This window comes from Coffea eugenioides, chromosome 5 (genome assembly GCF_003713205.1).
Source record: "Coffea eugenioides isolate CCC68of chromosome 5, Ceug_1.0, whole genome shotgun sequence".
Lineage (NCBI taxonomy): Eukaryota > Viridiplantae > Streptophyta > Magnoliopsida > Gentianales > Rubiaceae > Coffea > Coffea eugenioides.
This window is the reverse complement of record NC_040039.1, coordinates 2,653,530-2,669,590: the sequence shown is the minus strand read 5'-3', so window position 1 is coordinate 2,669,590 and position 16,061 is coordinate 2,653,530. Positions and strand designations below refer to the sequence as shown.

The following is a 16,061-nucleotide window of genomic DNA, read 5'->3' as shown; positions in this document are numbered from 1 at the left end:
GTTCCCTAAATGCTTTAAAGCAAAGGTAACTAGTGAAATAAATATTGGGTCACCATTCATTGTTAATTGGTTTTTTTTTTTGAATGATTAGGTATTTCCTTAAATTTTTGGCTAAATTTCACTTTGGATTCTTAAACTATAAACTTATTCTTGCTTTAGTCTTTAAACTTTAATCTTGAACATTTTACCTTCTAAAGTATGAAACTATGTTTTCAAACTCGGATCGAATATCAACTTGATCGAGTTCAGGAGTCAGGAGTCAATGGGTTCGATCGGGGTTGAACCGGATGACGTCATAAATAAAAATTATTTAAAAATTAAAATATTGTATGTAAAATACCTAAGAGCATGTTAATATTAATAAAAGTATATTCACATATATTTGATGTTTCAAATATATTTAATAAGAAAATAGAAAGAAATTAGAACGATCAAGTAGCAATTTATATTATTCAATGAATATTAATAAGTTTAGAATAAAAATTATGGATTTGATTGAAAAATAACACCAAACTTTAGGACAACATTTATAAAATATGAAATATTTGAGCTATATTAATAATTTTTAACAATCTAGGGGTCAAAACATAATATTGAAAATGCTTTGACCTTTTAAAAAAAAGCTTGACACCAAATCGGTTCTTCTGGTCAAACCCAGTCAAATCCAGTTTTTGACCGAGTTTCTATCTCTCCGGTTTTTTAGGATAACTCAGACCGGACACTTGGTCTGTTCTCGATTTGACCGGTCGGACCAACCGGTCTGGTCCGAATTTAAAAAAATGGGTATTAAATCAACTTCAAATTTGGCCTTAATCTTCAATGTTTGACACTTTACTCTCTACATCACACTTTTAATTCTTAAACTTTGAGTATCACTCACCTATTATTCTGCTAGTATTGACAATTCCATAGGGTGTTGTACTTCATACTTTAGGAGGTAAATTGTCTAAATTGGAGTTTAAGGCCAAGTTATTCAATGTCATTATTATGTTTGTAGTAGCTTAAGATTGCAGCACAGTTCAGCGGCATAAATAGTACAGCACATCTAAATGCATGTGAAGACATTCTCTTATTTCAAAGAAGACATAAGAGTGCAAAGTAATAGCAGCATTGGTATCAAAGAAAGAACCCGGTGCCATCTATTTTACCTAGTACATATGTGTACTTCTCTCCTTGGGCTAACCAAAAATCATAAAAGGGTTTCTATGCTGTGTATAATATGGGTTTTATTTGTTGTTGCATTGGATTTGGAGTTTCGGGTAACAATAGTTTGCTACACTCATAGATCACTTAGGTGGGTCGCGCTTGTAGTCGGAACAGTTAAGGAAGGAACCTGTTGACTAGTCAATAGCACAATGGTTCAGCTGATAAAATGCTCAAAAATTGACGAGTTTAGCCACCGTTTAACCAGTGTTTTGAAAACCGAACCGGACCGGCCGGTTGAACCGCGAACTGGCCATGGCTCCGGTCCGGTTCAATGCTAGATTTGACTTTGTCAAGAAACCGGTCAAAAACCGGTCGGACCGTGAAAACCGCCGAACCGGATTTGAACCGGTTATTTCCGGTTTTTGAGTTTTTCACTTTTTTTTTTTTGTTTTGCAAAATGTAGTTATTAAGATTCGAACTCAAGACCTTTGTAATAGAAGACCAATATAGTAACCATTGCACCATCACATCTTATTAGTTTTTTTTTGATAACTTATTTATATAAAACAAATACTCATATTTCTTTTGTTCCATTTTTCTTACAAAATATCATCCTTTCATGGCTCTTTCTTTTTAATCTTCAACTCTTTCTCTCTCTCTCTCTATCATCTTTTCTTTTGCCACTCATTCTTTAATCAAACCTCTTTATTTTTAATTTATTGATGTTTTCTTCCAAATTTTAATTTTGTTTTTGTCCATTAAATTTAAAAAAGTTAAAAAAGAATTATTTTTCTTTAACCCAATTTATTTAATACCACAACCACTCACTTTTATCTCATTTTTTGTTTCTTATCAAATTTGCATTTCTATTTTCAATTCTCTTGATTTTTTTCGAACTCCAAACTTCCTTTTTTAAATTGTAAATTTAAATTCCAAAATGTAAATTAAAATTTAAGTTCACAATGTCTAAATTCTTATAGACGTGAATTTTGTATAATTTCAAATATTGTGATATTTTTGGATTGGATTTAAGATTTTTTTGATAGATATAATTGAAGTTGAGATGAAAATTATTTGTTTTAACTTATAATTTAAAAAATTTATTTTTAAAAATCCAGGTTATTCGAAAATAGTAACCTTTTCATCATATAAAGTATTAAATTATCCATTACATGTCTTATTTTATGCATATATATATTTATATAAATTATTTTTAAAAAAATTCATTGAACCGGGATTGAACCGGTCCGACCGGTTGAACCTCGACCCTTTCACTTCACCGGTTCAATTAACGGTCCGATTTTTAAAACATTGCGTTTAACTCGCAATTCAATAATCATGTTATTTAGTAATTTAAAATATTATTTCATTATATAATATGACCACCACATTCAATTCAACCGATGAACCTGCGGTTGAATAATTAAATTGCTGAAGAGTGGCCTAGTTGAAAAGATGCCGACTCTGGGTTTAATAACCATACTTCCAATAGAAGACATCATAATACAAAAATTTATTAGCATTGGGATTAAAGAAACATCTAGTGTCATCCATTTTTTCAAACTTTAACTTATTTAACTAGTGGGACTTCAATATTTTCTAGTCTGGTCACAATGTTCGGGGTCAATTCTTAGTTTATGATGGAAAAAAAAAAGAATTCTACAACAAGGGCGTTTTCTGGAGGGGTTTCTGTAAATGGGGGTCTTCGCATTTCCAAAATGCGAGCTCACTGAGCTCGCATTCTCAAAATGCGAGCTCAATTCGAGCTCGCATTCCGGAAATGCGAGCTCAGTGAGCTCGCATTTTCAGAATGCGAGCTCAGTGAGCTCCCACTACCCAGTGCCAAGACCCCATTTCAACTTCAGTATGTCAAATGTTGAGTAATCGGTGATTTTCATCTAAAAATATCTACATTCGCATCAATTGTAAAAGGTAAAACACGCAAGATTTAATCGCTAGATATTTGATTTAATTTTTTTCTTTTCTTTTTCAACTACCAAACAAATAACATGCACCTCATAAAAATAACTTATATAATTTTTAATTAGCATTGCGTTATGGAATTTCTAAAATTACAATAAAAAAATTGTAACAGATATTAATGACTATTAATTATTAGATTCTTATAACTAATATTCATCGGTGTCAACAAATAAATACGATTCATTAATAACAAAGGAAAATTAGAATTTGATAAATAAATTTATTTCACAAAAAAGGATCAAAAGTTAGTATTTTATTCATAAAATATAGTCAACACCTTACATGTTAATAATTTCATTCTATTTTTACATTGATCTAATTTATTTCCACCATTTAAATGTATTATAATAAAATAACGTATTTCATAAATTTTTTTTAAGGAATGCGAACGCGCATGCGACATCTTAAAACATTTTGTTTTAATACAAAAATATAAATCTTTGCCTCCGAAAAAAAATAAGCAAAAAATTTTGCATCTCTGTAATGCGAGCTCTGTTGAGAGCTCGCATTCGTGAAATGCGAGCTCACCCCCCGACAGAATTCCTCGCCACAATCACCCCTTTTGTAGAATTTTTTTTAAAATTCATCACAAACTTAGAAATTTCTCCAATGTTCGTCCAACACGAAGAATAGGCAGAGTAGCCCAACACGAAGAATAGACAGCGAACACTACTCCATATGATAGAAGTTCTGAGCTTTCTTAATTTTCTGTCAACGACTGTCATTACTAAGTTCGCTTCAATAGATTTGCTAACCCACTGCTTCAAGTTCAATCCTCCCCAAAGATATCTCTGTTGGTTTTTTTTTTCCCTGTGAATGTTTCAAGCAAAATTATGCCAAAACTGTTGACATCACCACTTGTAGACACTATTCCTTTCTCTCCATATTCTATCACAACAATTAGCCTATATTTTCAAACTCAAACGGGACTGGTCAGTCCAACTGGTTGAACAGAAAATCGATTAAATATGCAGTGTGAGTTATCTTAAAAAACCATCTTTTAAAAACTTGGTCAAATCCGATCAAAAATCACATTTGACTGGAGAGCTGGTGAAATTGGACAAAACCCGGATTTCATCAATTAACACAAAAAAGTAACGTGGTCACATCCATCTATTCGCAAACTTTCTCACTACCAACCGTTGAATCAATTCTGTTGACTCAATTAAACTTGTTTATACTCCTACTTCAATTAAAACACGGAGCAGTACTAGTAAAAAGCAACACCAAGAAAAATGAAAGTTTTATCTGAACTCTATTAATGTGCTTTTACTTAGCAACCATCTCCCAAACTTTATCACTGCAGTTTAAAGAATTGACCTCCCCCAAATTTCACCATTTGCTCTAATTTTTTTTTTTACCATAATATGTTCAATAATCCCACCCCCTCCCCCCTCTCCCTCCCCACAAAAGCTAAAACAATCATGGATCCATCTATGACATGATCCGTTGTATTAGTAAATGACTTGATTGAGTATTTTTTGATATGCAATCCTTTTTCAAGTATGTATAACGAGTTATTCGAGTACAAGTTTGTCAAGTTCATGTTTTCCACTTTTATTTGTACAATTTTTTGTAAGTTAAATATGTTTTGGCAAATGATAATGCATGCGTTGCAGTTGCTAAAAAATACGTACTTGTAAAGTCTACAAGATCCTGCAAGGGCAGCATGCATTGCTTGGTAAGCCAAGTGTAACATACTCCACATTATGTATAGTTCAGACAGATGAAGAAAAGGATGACTTAGCATCAGAGAGTAGTAAGTTTGAGTCGGGATGGGCATCATTGTCAAGAAGATGCAACTTGAGAGGTGAATTGAAGATACAGTTTCCTAATGATAATTTTTATAGAGTTGTCATTAGAGAGAATACATTCCTGCTCGTAGCTTTTTTATTCTTTTCATAAAAAAAAAAAGAAAATAGTGGGTAGAAGCAACACTAATATATCAGAGCCAGGTAGCTTTTTTATTCTTTTCATAAAAAATAGAAAATTGACGTGTGCAGGGTATACATATATCAGTTAGCACATCCACAGTTAAATTTTACATTTATAAATCCTAAATACCTCACACGCGATTTTTCGCAAGTATACGAGTCGTTTATTGAACACAGGGGTATTAGCTGTCGATCCCACAGGGAAGATTTTCAACTACCGGTGATTTTTGAACTCCTTTATTATTCAGACTATTACAAGTGTAATAAATTAAGTCTACACTATAAAAGTAACAAAAATACAATAGACAACTCCTAGAGGTATGGAATTTCCTACTATTCTTGCAAATGAAATTACTGGTTAAGTGAATGCTATTATCTTGGTTAGTTATGGCGTCCTAATGTAAGTTAAACCTACTCTCGTAGTGAATCAACTATACTTGTAACTAAACCATACCTACTGTCGTGGTTATGAAATTAACTACAAACTCATTTCTTCTATGCAATTACATGAAACAAATCACTAAATCCACATAGGTACACCTCTACTCTCGTGAGTGTACTCCCTAGATTTATCACTTCGTTGAACTAGTGTTAAATTCCAATTCTCATTACAAACTTAACACCTTAAGATTATCACAATTAATGGCCGGTTAATCATGATTAGAAAACCAAAAGTGATAAATAACTTACTCAAAATAATATCATCAAATAACCAAGTAAGTATCACTAACAACATATAGCAAGTTCATCCATAACTCTAGACATAAACTATAACTGAACATGAAAAAACATGAAAGAAAAGACCATACTTGTATTATAACTAAACATAAGATTCAAATACAAGAGTTAAAGAGTTGAAGAGATGAAACCCCTTGTCACATGTGAGCAACATATTCTTCATCTTCAAACCTCAATCATCATTCTTGCTTAGCATAATACAAGATAGGATAAAACTATACTAACCTACCTAAACTAATGAACTAAGAAAAACTAGTGAAGACTACATTTTTGGTGTGTTTCTCTAGCCTTCCAAAGTTGTTCAAATGTTCCCCAAAAGCTGCTATTTATAGAGGATTCAAGAGTCAAATGAGTTGTTTCTAGTTGGCATTTTTTACTCTTGAAACTCCCATGAGTTGTTTCTCCAGCTTTCCACACTCTTCTTGGTCAGATACAGCCGGAATTCTGAATTGTAAATGAGTTGAAAAAGCTGTGTGAACAAAGAACAAGTTGTAGAGCAAGATACAGCAGAAAATGAAGAAAACGCGACCTTAGGTTGCATATTGCCTACCCACGTATTGCTTTTGCAGGTTTGCACTTTCTGAGCAGAATTCATCCTTACTCCATTTTTTGTCCAATTTAAATTGATATTTTCTTGATATTAGAGGCTGAACTAGCTCTTGTGTAAAACATAAAAGTTGTAACCCTTTGAGTTATCTTTCCAATGCATCAAGAATCATCCAATTTGGAGCTCTGGGGACCTATAAATGACCAAAATACCCTTGACAAGTCAGAACTCTGTTTCAGCTTTCGACCATGAAATTGGACTTCTGTCTTTTGACCTTTTGACAATGAAACGACTGAACTGAACTTTGATGTCTTCATACCAAATGTAGATCTATATCTTATCTTTAGAATGGTTCAAGAATCACCTCAATCCAATGCTTTTAACTCAAGATATTGTCGAAATACTAAAAAGTGTCAAAGTTGGAAATTTGCATTTCATCCTTTGAGTATTTTGCACTTCGTGTTCTCTTTTTATCACTTCAAACCATCATCAATCATCCAATTATCTTTTCAATTCATGCCATTTGATGATCGAATCCTTAAACCTATAAAAACATGAAGTTTTCACCATTAAAATTCATAACAATGCAATTTTTGCCACTTAAACCATAAAATGCATATTTTCACTAGAATCCGAGTTAATTAGCTATAAAAGTAGTTAAAACACACCAAAACTAGCTAATAAAACACACTTAAAACATGTAAAATATATACTTATCAAAAACAGCGTGCAAAAGTAACTCAAATATATCAGAGCTAGGTTTTGATCCTAGGACCTGTGGATTATGGCCCCTCCACGCTTCTATTACACCAAACTAATTGTTGTTTCAACTTATAGTTATTAATAAATATAACTTAAAATAAATTTGCAGTCCAATTCTATGTCCATGTCATGCAGCCTTTAGTTATTGAGTTTGCGACTTAAAAAGCAAACTGCTAGCCATAACAATGACAGGATGTCCTTAAGCCTATGTCATGTCTAAGTTCTAACTTGGAAGAGAAAGTAATTTATACCAACTCTGCAATTAATATTGCAGGATATACAATATGAGAATAAATGTATATACTAAAAATAATAAATGTAGAAACTAATACAATAAGTAAAAAACATATCAAATAAATATCAACTCGTAACTTTTTCATTCTTTTCTTAAAAATTAGAAAATAGTAGGCAGAAGCAACTCAAATACATCAGAGTTATGATTTTCTTAAAAATTAGAAAATAGTAGGCAGAAGCAACTCAAATACATCAGAGTTATGATTTTCTTAAAAAATAGAAAATAGTGGTTAGAAGCAACACCAATATATCAAAGCCAGATTTCGATACTAGGACCTATGGGTTATGGGCTCACCATGCTTCCACTGCGCCACTCTAATTGTTATTTAAACTTATAGTTATTAATAAATGTAACTTAACATAAATTTACAATGCAATTTTATGTCTATGTCAAGCAGCCTTTTCTCATTGAGTTTGTGACTTAAAAAGCACACTATCTAGCCATAAAAATGACAAGATGTCCTTAAGCCCATATCATGTCTGAGTTATAACTTGTAAGGGAAAGTAATTTATACCAACTCTTGAATTAATAGTGTAGTATAGACAATTTGAGAGTAAATATATATACTAAAAAAAATAAATGTAGACACTAATATAATAAGTAAAAAACATATTAAATAAATATCAACTCGTAGCTTTTTTATTCTTTTCTTAAAAAATAGAAAATAGTGGGCAAAAGCAACTCTAATATATCAGAGTTATAATTTTCTTAAAAAATGGAAAATAGTGGGTAGAAGTAATTCCAATATATCAGAGCCAGGTTTCGATCCTAGGACCTGTGGGTTATGGGCCCACCACGCTTCCGCTGCGCCACTCTGATTGTTGTTTAAATTTATAGTTATTAACAAATATAACTTAACATAAATTTGCAAAGCAATTCTATGTCCATGTCATGCAGCCTTTTCTTATGGAATTTGTGACTTAAAAAACACACCGTCTAGCCATAACAATGACAGGATGTCCTCAAGCCCATACCATGTCTAAGTTCTAACTTGTAAGCGAAAGTAATTTATACCAACTCTACAATTAATAGTGCAATGTAGAAAATATGAGAATAAATGTATATACTAAAAATAATAAATATAGACACTAATATAATAAGTAAAAAACATGTCAAATAAATATCAACTCGTAGCTTTTTTATTCTTTTCTTAAAAAATAGAAAATAGTGGGCAAAAGCAACTCTAATATATCAGAGTTATAATTTTCTTAAAAAATAGAAAATAGTGGGAAGAGGTAATTCCAATATATTAGAGCCAGGTTTCGATCCTAGGACCTGTGGGTTATGGGCCCACCACGCTTCCGCTGCGCCACTCTGATTGTTATTTCAACTTATAGTTATTAATAAATGTAACTTAACATAAATTTGCAATGCAATTCTATGTCCATGTCATGTAGCCTTTTCTTATTGAATTTGTGACTTAAAAAACACACCGTCTAGCCATAACAATGACAAGATCTCCTTAAGCTAATATCATGACTGAGTTCTAACTTGTAAGAGAAAGTAATTTATACCAACTCTGCAATTAATAGTGCAGTATAGACAATATGAGAGTAAATATATTTACTAAAAATAATAAATGTAGACACTAATATAATAAGTAAAAAACATATCAAATAAATATCAACTCGTAGCTTTTTTATTCATTTTTTAAAAAATAGAAAATAGTGTGCAGAAGCAACTCTAATATATCAGAGTTATTCTTTTCTTAAAAAATAGAAAATAGTGGGCAAAATCAACACAAATATATCAGAGCCAGGTTTCGATCCTGGGACCTGTGGGTTATGGGCCCACCACGCTTCCGCTGCGCCACTCTGATTGTTGTTTAAATTTATAGTAATTAATAAACATAACTTAACATAAATTTGCAATGCAATTCTAAGTCCTTGTCATGCAGCCTTTTCTCATTGAGTTTGTGACTTAAAAGCACACCGTCTAGCCATAACAATGATAGGTTGTCCTTAAGCTTATACCATGTCTGAGTTCTAACTTGTAAGAGAAAGTAATTTATACCAACTCTGCAATTAATAGTGCAGTATAGATAATATGAGAATAAATGTATATGCTAAAAATAATAAACATAGACACTAATATAATAAGTAAAAACACGTCAATTAAATATGAACTCGTAGCTTTTTTATTCTTTTCTTAAAAAATAGAAAATAGTGGGCAAAAGCAACTCTAATATATCAGAGTTATAATTTTCTTAAAAAATGGAAAATAGTGGGTAGAAGTAATTCCAATATATCAGAGCCAGGTTTCGATCCTAGGACCTGTGGGTTATGGGCCCACCACGCTTCCGCTGCGCCACTCTGATTGTTGTTTAAATTTATAGTTATTAACAAATATAACTTAAAATAAATTTGCAAAGCAATTCTATGTCCATGTCATGCAGCCTTTTCTTATGGAATTTGTGACTTAAAAAACACACCGTCTAGCCATAACAATGACAGGATGTCCTCAAGCCCATACCATGTCTAAGTTCTAACTTGTAAGCGAAAGTAATTTATACCAACTCTACAATTAATAGTGCAATGTAGAAAATATGAGAATAAATGTATATACTAAAAATAATAAATATAGACACTAATTTAATAAGTAAAAAACATGTCAAATAAATATCAACTCGTTGGTTTTTTATTCTTTTCTTAAAAAATAGAAAATAGTGGGCAAAAGCAACTCTAATATATCAGAGTTATAATTTTCTTAAAAAATAGAAAATTGCGGGTAGAAGTAATTCCATTATATCAGAGCCAGGTTTCGATCCTAGGACCTGTGGGTTATGGGCCCACCACGCTTCCGCTGCGCCACTCTGATTGTTGTTTAAATTTATAGTTATTAATAAATATAACTTAACATAATTTGCAATGCAATTCTATGTCCATGTCATGCAGCCTTTTCTTATTGAATTTGTGACTTAAAAAACACACCGTCTAGCCATAACAATGACAAGATGTCCTCAAACCTGTACCACGTCTAAGTTCTAACTTGTAAGCGAAGTAATTTGTACCAACTCTACAATTAACAGTGCAATGTAGATAATATGAGAATAAATGTATACACTAAAAATAATAAATATAGACACTAATATAATAAGTGAAAAACATGTCAAATAAATATCAACTCGTTGCTTTGTCATTCTTTTCTTAAAAAATAGAAAATAGTGGGCAAAAGCAATCTAATATATCAGAGTTATGATTTTCTTAAAAAATAGAAAATAGTGGGTAAAAGCAATTCCAATATATCAGAGCCAGGTTTCGATCCTAGGACCTGTGGGTTATGGGCCCACCACACTACCACTGTGCCACTCTAATTGTTGTTTAAACTTATAGTTATTAATAAATGTAACTTAACATAAATTTGCAATGCAATTCTATGTCCATGTCATGTAGCCTTTTCTTATTGAATTTGTGACGTAAAAAACATACCGTCTGGCCATAACAATGACAAGATCTCCTTAAGCCTATATCATGACTGAGTTCTAACTTGTAAGAGAAAGTAATTTATACCAACTCTGCAATTAATAGTGCAGTATAGACAATATGAGAGTAAATATATATACTAAAAATAATAAATGTAGACACTAATATAATAAGTAAAAAACATATCAAATAAATATCAACTCGTAGCTTTTTTATTCATTTTTTAAAAAATAGAAAATAGTGTACAGAAGCAACTCTAATATATCAGAGTTATTCTTTTCTTAAAAAATAGAAAATAGTGGGCAAAAAGAACTCAAATATATCACAGCCAGTTGTCAATCCTAGGACTTGTGGGTTATGGGCCCACCACGCATCCGCTGCGCCACTCTGATTGTTGTTTAAATTTATAGTAATTAATAAACATAACTTAACATAAATTTGCAATGCAATTCTATGTCCTTGTCATGCAGCCTTTTCTCATTGAGTTTGTGACTTAAAAGCACACCGTCTAGCCGTAACAATGATAGGTTGTCCTTAAGCTTATACCATGTCTGAGTTCTAACTTATAAGAGAAAGTAATTTATACCAACTCTGCAATTAATTGTGCAGTATATATAATATGAGAATAAATGTATATACTAAAAATAATAAATAGAGACACTAATATAATAAGTAAAAAACATGTCAAATAAATATCAACTCATAGCTTTTTTATTCTTTTCTTAAAAAATAGAAAATAGTGGGCAAAAGCCACTCTAATATATCAGAGTTATATTTTTCTTAAAAAATAGAAAATAGTGGGTAGAAGTAATTTCAATATATCAAAGCCAGGTTCGATCCTAGGACCTGTGGGTTATGGGCCCACCACGCTTCCACTGCGCCACTCTAATTGTTTTTTAAACTTATAGTTATTAATAAATGTAACTTAACATAAATTTGCAATGCAATTCTATGTCCATGTCATGTAGCCATTTCTTATTGAATTTGTGACTTAAATAACACACCGTCTAGCCATAACAATGACAGGATGTCCTCAGGCCTATACCATGTCTAAGTTCTAACTTGTAAGCGAAAGTAATTTATACCAAGTCTACAATTAATAGTGCAATGTAGATGATATGAGAATAAATGTATATACTAAAAATAATAAATATAGACACTAATATAATAAGTAAAAAACATGTCAAATAAATATCAACTCGTTGCTTTTTTATTCTTTTCTTACAAAATAGAAAATAGTGGGCCAAACCAACTCTACTATATCAGAGTAATGATTTTCTTAAAAAATAGAAAATAGTGGGTAGAAGCAATTCCAATATATCAGAGCCAGATTTCGATCCTAGGGCCAATGGGTTATGGGCCCACCACACTTCCGCTGCGCCACTCTAATTGTTGTTTAAACTTATAGTTATTAATAAATGTAACTTAACATTAATTTGCAATGCAATTCTATGTCCATGTCATGTAGCCTTTTCTTATTGAATTTGTGACTTAAAAAACACACCGTCTAGCCATAACAATGACAAGATCTCCTTAAGCTAATATCATGACTGAGTTCTAACTTGTAAGAGAAAGTAATTTATACCAACTCTGCAATTAATAGTGCAGTATAGAAAATATGAGAGTAAATATATTTACTAAAAATAATAAATGTAGACACTAATATAATAAGTAAAAAACATATCAAATAAATATCAACTCGTGGCTTTTTTATTCATTTTTTAAAAAATAGAAAATAGTGTGCAGAAGCAACTCTAATATATCAGAGTTATTCTTTTCTTAAAAAAATAGAAAATAGTGGGCAAAATCAACTCAAATATATCAGAGCCAAGTTTCGATCCTGGGACCTGTGGGTTATGGGCCCACCACGCTTCCGCTGCGCCACTCTGATCGTTGTTTAAATTTGTAGTAATTAATAAACATAACTTAACATAAATTTGCAATGCAATTCTATGTCCATGTCATGCAGCCTTTTCTCATTGAGTTTGTGACTTAAAAGCACACCGTCTAGCCATAACAATGATAGGTTGTCCTTAAGCTTATACCATGTCTGAGTTCTAACTTGTAAGAGAAAGTAATTTATACCAACTCTGCAATTAATAGTGCAGTATAGATAATATGAGAATAAATGTATATGCTAAAAATAATAAATATAGACAATAATATAATGAGTAAAAACATGTCAAATAAATTTCAACTCGTCGCTTTTTTATTCTTTTCTTAAAAAATAGAAAATAGTGGGCAAAAGCAACTCTAATATATCAGAGTTATAATTTTCTTAAAAAATAGAAAATAGTGGGTAGAAAAAATTCCAATATATCAGAGCCAAGTTTCGATCCTAAGACCTGTGGGTTATGGGCCAACCACTCTTCCGCTGCGCCACTCTGATTGTTGTTTAAATTTATAGTTATTAATAAATATAACTTAACATAAATTTGCAAAGCAATTCTATGTCCATGTCATGCAGCCTTTTCTTATGGAATTTGTGACTTAAAAAACACACCGTCTAGCCATAACAATGACAGGATGTCCTCAAGCCTATACCATGTCTAAGTTCTAACTTGTAAGCGAAAGTAATTTATACCAACTCTACAATTAATACTGCAATGTAGAAAATATGAGAATAAATGTATATACTAAAAATAATAAATATAGACACTAATATAATAAGTAAAAAACATATCAAATAAATATCAACTCGTAGCTTTTTTATTCTTTTCTTAAAAAATAGAAAATAGTGGGCAAAAGCAACTCTAATATATCAGAGTTATAATTTTCTTAAAAAATAGAAAATTGATGGTAGAAGTAATTCCAATATATCAGAGCCAGGTTTCGATCCTAGGACCTGTGGGTTATGGGCCCACCACGCTTCCGCTGCGCCACTCTGATTGTTGTTTAAATTTATAGTTATTAATAAATATAACTTAACATAATTTGCAATGCAATTCTATGTCCATGTCATGCAGCCTTTTCTTATTGAATTTGTGACTTAAAAAACACACCGTCTAGCCATAACAATGACAGGATGTCCTCACACCTGTACCATGTCTAAGTTCTAACTTGTAAGCGAAGTAATTTATACCAACTCTAAAATTAACAGTGCAATGTAAATATTATCAGAATAAATGTATATACTAGAAATAATAAATATAGACACTAATATAATAAGTGAAAAACATGTCAAATAAATATCAACTCGTTGCTTTTTTATTCTTTTCTTAAAAAATAGAAAATAGTGGGCAAAAGCAACTCTAATATATCAGAGTTATGATTTTCTTAAAAAATAGAAAATTGTGGGTAGAAGCAATTCCAATTTATCAGAGCCAGGTTTCAATCTTAGGACCTGTGGGTTATGGGCCCACCACACTTCCGCTGCGCCACTCTGATTGTTGTTTAAACTTATAGTTATTAATAAATATAACATAACATAAATTTGCAATGCAATTCTATTTCCATGTCATGCAGCCTTTTCTTATGGAATTTGTGACTTAAAAAACACACCGTCTTGCCATAACAATGACAGGATGTCCTCAAGCCTATACCATGTCTAAGTTTTAACTTGTAAGCAAAAGTAATTTATACCAAGTCTACAATTAATAGTGCAATGTAGATGATATGAGAATAAATGTATATGCTAAAAATAATAAATATAGACACTAATATAATAAGTAAAAAACATGTCAAATAAATATCAACTCATTGCTTTTTTATTCTTTTCTTAAAAAATAGAAAATAGTGGGCAAAAGCAACTCTAATATATCAGAGTAATGATTTTCTCAAAAAATAGAAAACAGTGGGTAGAAGCAATTCCAATATTTCAGAGCCAGGTTTCGATCCTTGGGCCTGTGGGTTTTGGGCCCACCACATTTCCGCTGCGCCACTCTAATTGTTGTTTAAACTTATAGCTATTAATAAATGTAACTTAACATAAATTTGCAATGCAATTCTATGTCCATGTCATGTTGCCTTTTCTTATTGAATTTGTGACGTAAAAACCACATCGTCTGGCCATAACAATGACAAGATCTCCTTAAGCCTATATCATGACTGAGTTCTAACTTGTAAGAGAAAGTAATTTATACCAACTCTGCAATTAATAGTGCAGTATAGACAATATGAGAGTAAATATATATACTAAAAATAATAAATGTAGACACTAATATAATAAGTAAAACACATATCAAATAAATATCAACTCGTAGCTTTTTTATTCAATTTTTAAAAAATAGAAAATAGTGTGCAGAAGCAACTCCAATATATCAGAGTTATTCTTTTCTTAAAAAATAGAAAATAGTGGGCAAAAACAACTCAAATATATGAGAGCCACGTGTCAATCCTAGGACCTGTGGGTTATGGGCCCACCAAGCTTCCACTGCGCCACTCTGATTGTTGTTTAAATTTATAGTAATTAATAAACATAACTTAACATAAATTTGCAATGCAATTCTATGTCCATGTCATGCAGCCATTTCTCATTGAGTTTGTGACTTAAAATCACACCGTCTAGCCATAACAATGATAGGTTGTCCTTAAACTTATACCATGTCTGAGTTCTAACTTGTAAGAGAAAGTAATTTATACCAACTCTGCAATTAATAGTGCAGTATAGATAATATGAGAATAAATGTATATACTAAAAAGAATAAATATAGACACTAATATAATAAGTAAAAGACATGTCAAATAAATATCAACTCGTAGCTTTTTTATTCTTTTTTTAAAAAATAGAAAATAGTGGGCAAAAGCAACTCTAATATATCAGAGTTATTATTTTCTTAAAAAATAGAAAATTGTGGGTAGAAGTAATTCCAATATATCAGAGCCAGGTTTCGATCCTAGGACCTGTGGGTTATGGGCCCACCACGCTTCCGCTGCGCCACTCTGATTGTTGTTTAAATTTATAGTTATTAATAAATGTAACTTAACATAATTTGCAATGCAATTCTATGTCCATGTCATGCAGCCTTTTCTTATTGAATTTGTGACTTAAAAAACACACCGTCTAGCCATAACAATGACAGGATGTCCTCAAACATGTACCATGTCTAAGTTCTAACTTGTAAGCGAAGTAATTTATACCAACTCTACAATTAACAGTGCAATGTAGATAATATGAGAATAAATGTATATACTAAAAATAATAAATATAGACACTAATATAATAAGTGAAAAATATGTCAAATAAATATCAACTCGTTGCTTTTTTATTCTTTTCTTAAAAAATAGAAAATAGT

General features: G+C 31.3%; 8 non-coding genes across 8 annotated transcripts; all 8 read right to left on the bottom strand.

Moving 5' to 3' along the window:
• Positions 1-8,152: 8,152 nt before the first annotated feature.
• Positions 8,153-8,224, bottom strand: TRNAM-CAU. The gene has a single exon. It is a non-coding gene; the product is annotated as a tRNA-Met (tRNA).
• A 928-nt stretch (positions 8,225-9,152) lies between these two features.
• Positions 9,153-9,224, bottom strand: TRNAM-CAU. The gene has a single exon. It is a non-coding gene; the product is annotated as a tRNA-Met (tRNA).
• Positions 9,225-9,650: 426 nt separating this feature from the next.
• TRNAM-CAU lies at positions 9,651-9,722 on the bottom strand. Its single transcript has one exon. It is a non-coding gene; the product is annotated as a tRNA-Met (tRNA).
• A 428-nt stretch (positions 9,723-10,150) lies between these two features.
• Positions 10,151-10,222, bottom strand: TRNAM-CAU. The gene has a single exon. It is a non-coding gene; the product is annotated as a tRNA-Met (tRNA).
• A 425-nt stretch (positions 10,223-10,647) lies between these two features.
• TRNAM-CAU lies at positions 10,648-10,719 on the bottom strand. The gene has a single exon. It is a non-coding gene; the product is annotated as a tRNA-Met (tRNA).
• A 1,927-nt stretch (positions 10,720-12,646) lies between these two features.
• On the bottom strand, positions 12,647-12,718 carry TRNAM-CAU. The gene has a single exon. It is a non-coding gene; the product is annotated as a tRNA-Met (tRNA).
• A 926-nt stretch (positions 12,719-13,644) lies between these two features.
• On the bottom strand, positions 13,645-13,716 carry TRNAM-CAU. The gene has a single exon. It is a non-coding gene; the product is annotated as a tRNA-Met (tRNA).
• Positions 13,717-15,641: 1,925 nt separating this feature from the next.
• TRNAM-CAU lies at positions 15,642-15,713 on the bottom strand. Its single transcript has one exon. It is a non-coding gene; the product is annotated as a tRNA-Met (tRNA).
• Between the last annotated feature and the right edge of the window lie 348 nt (positions 15,714-16,061).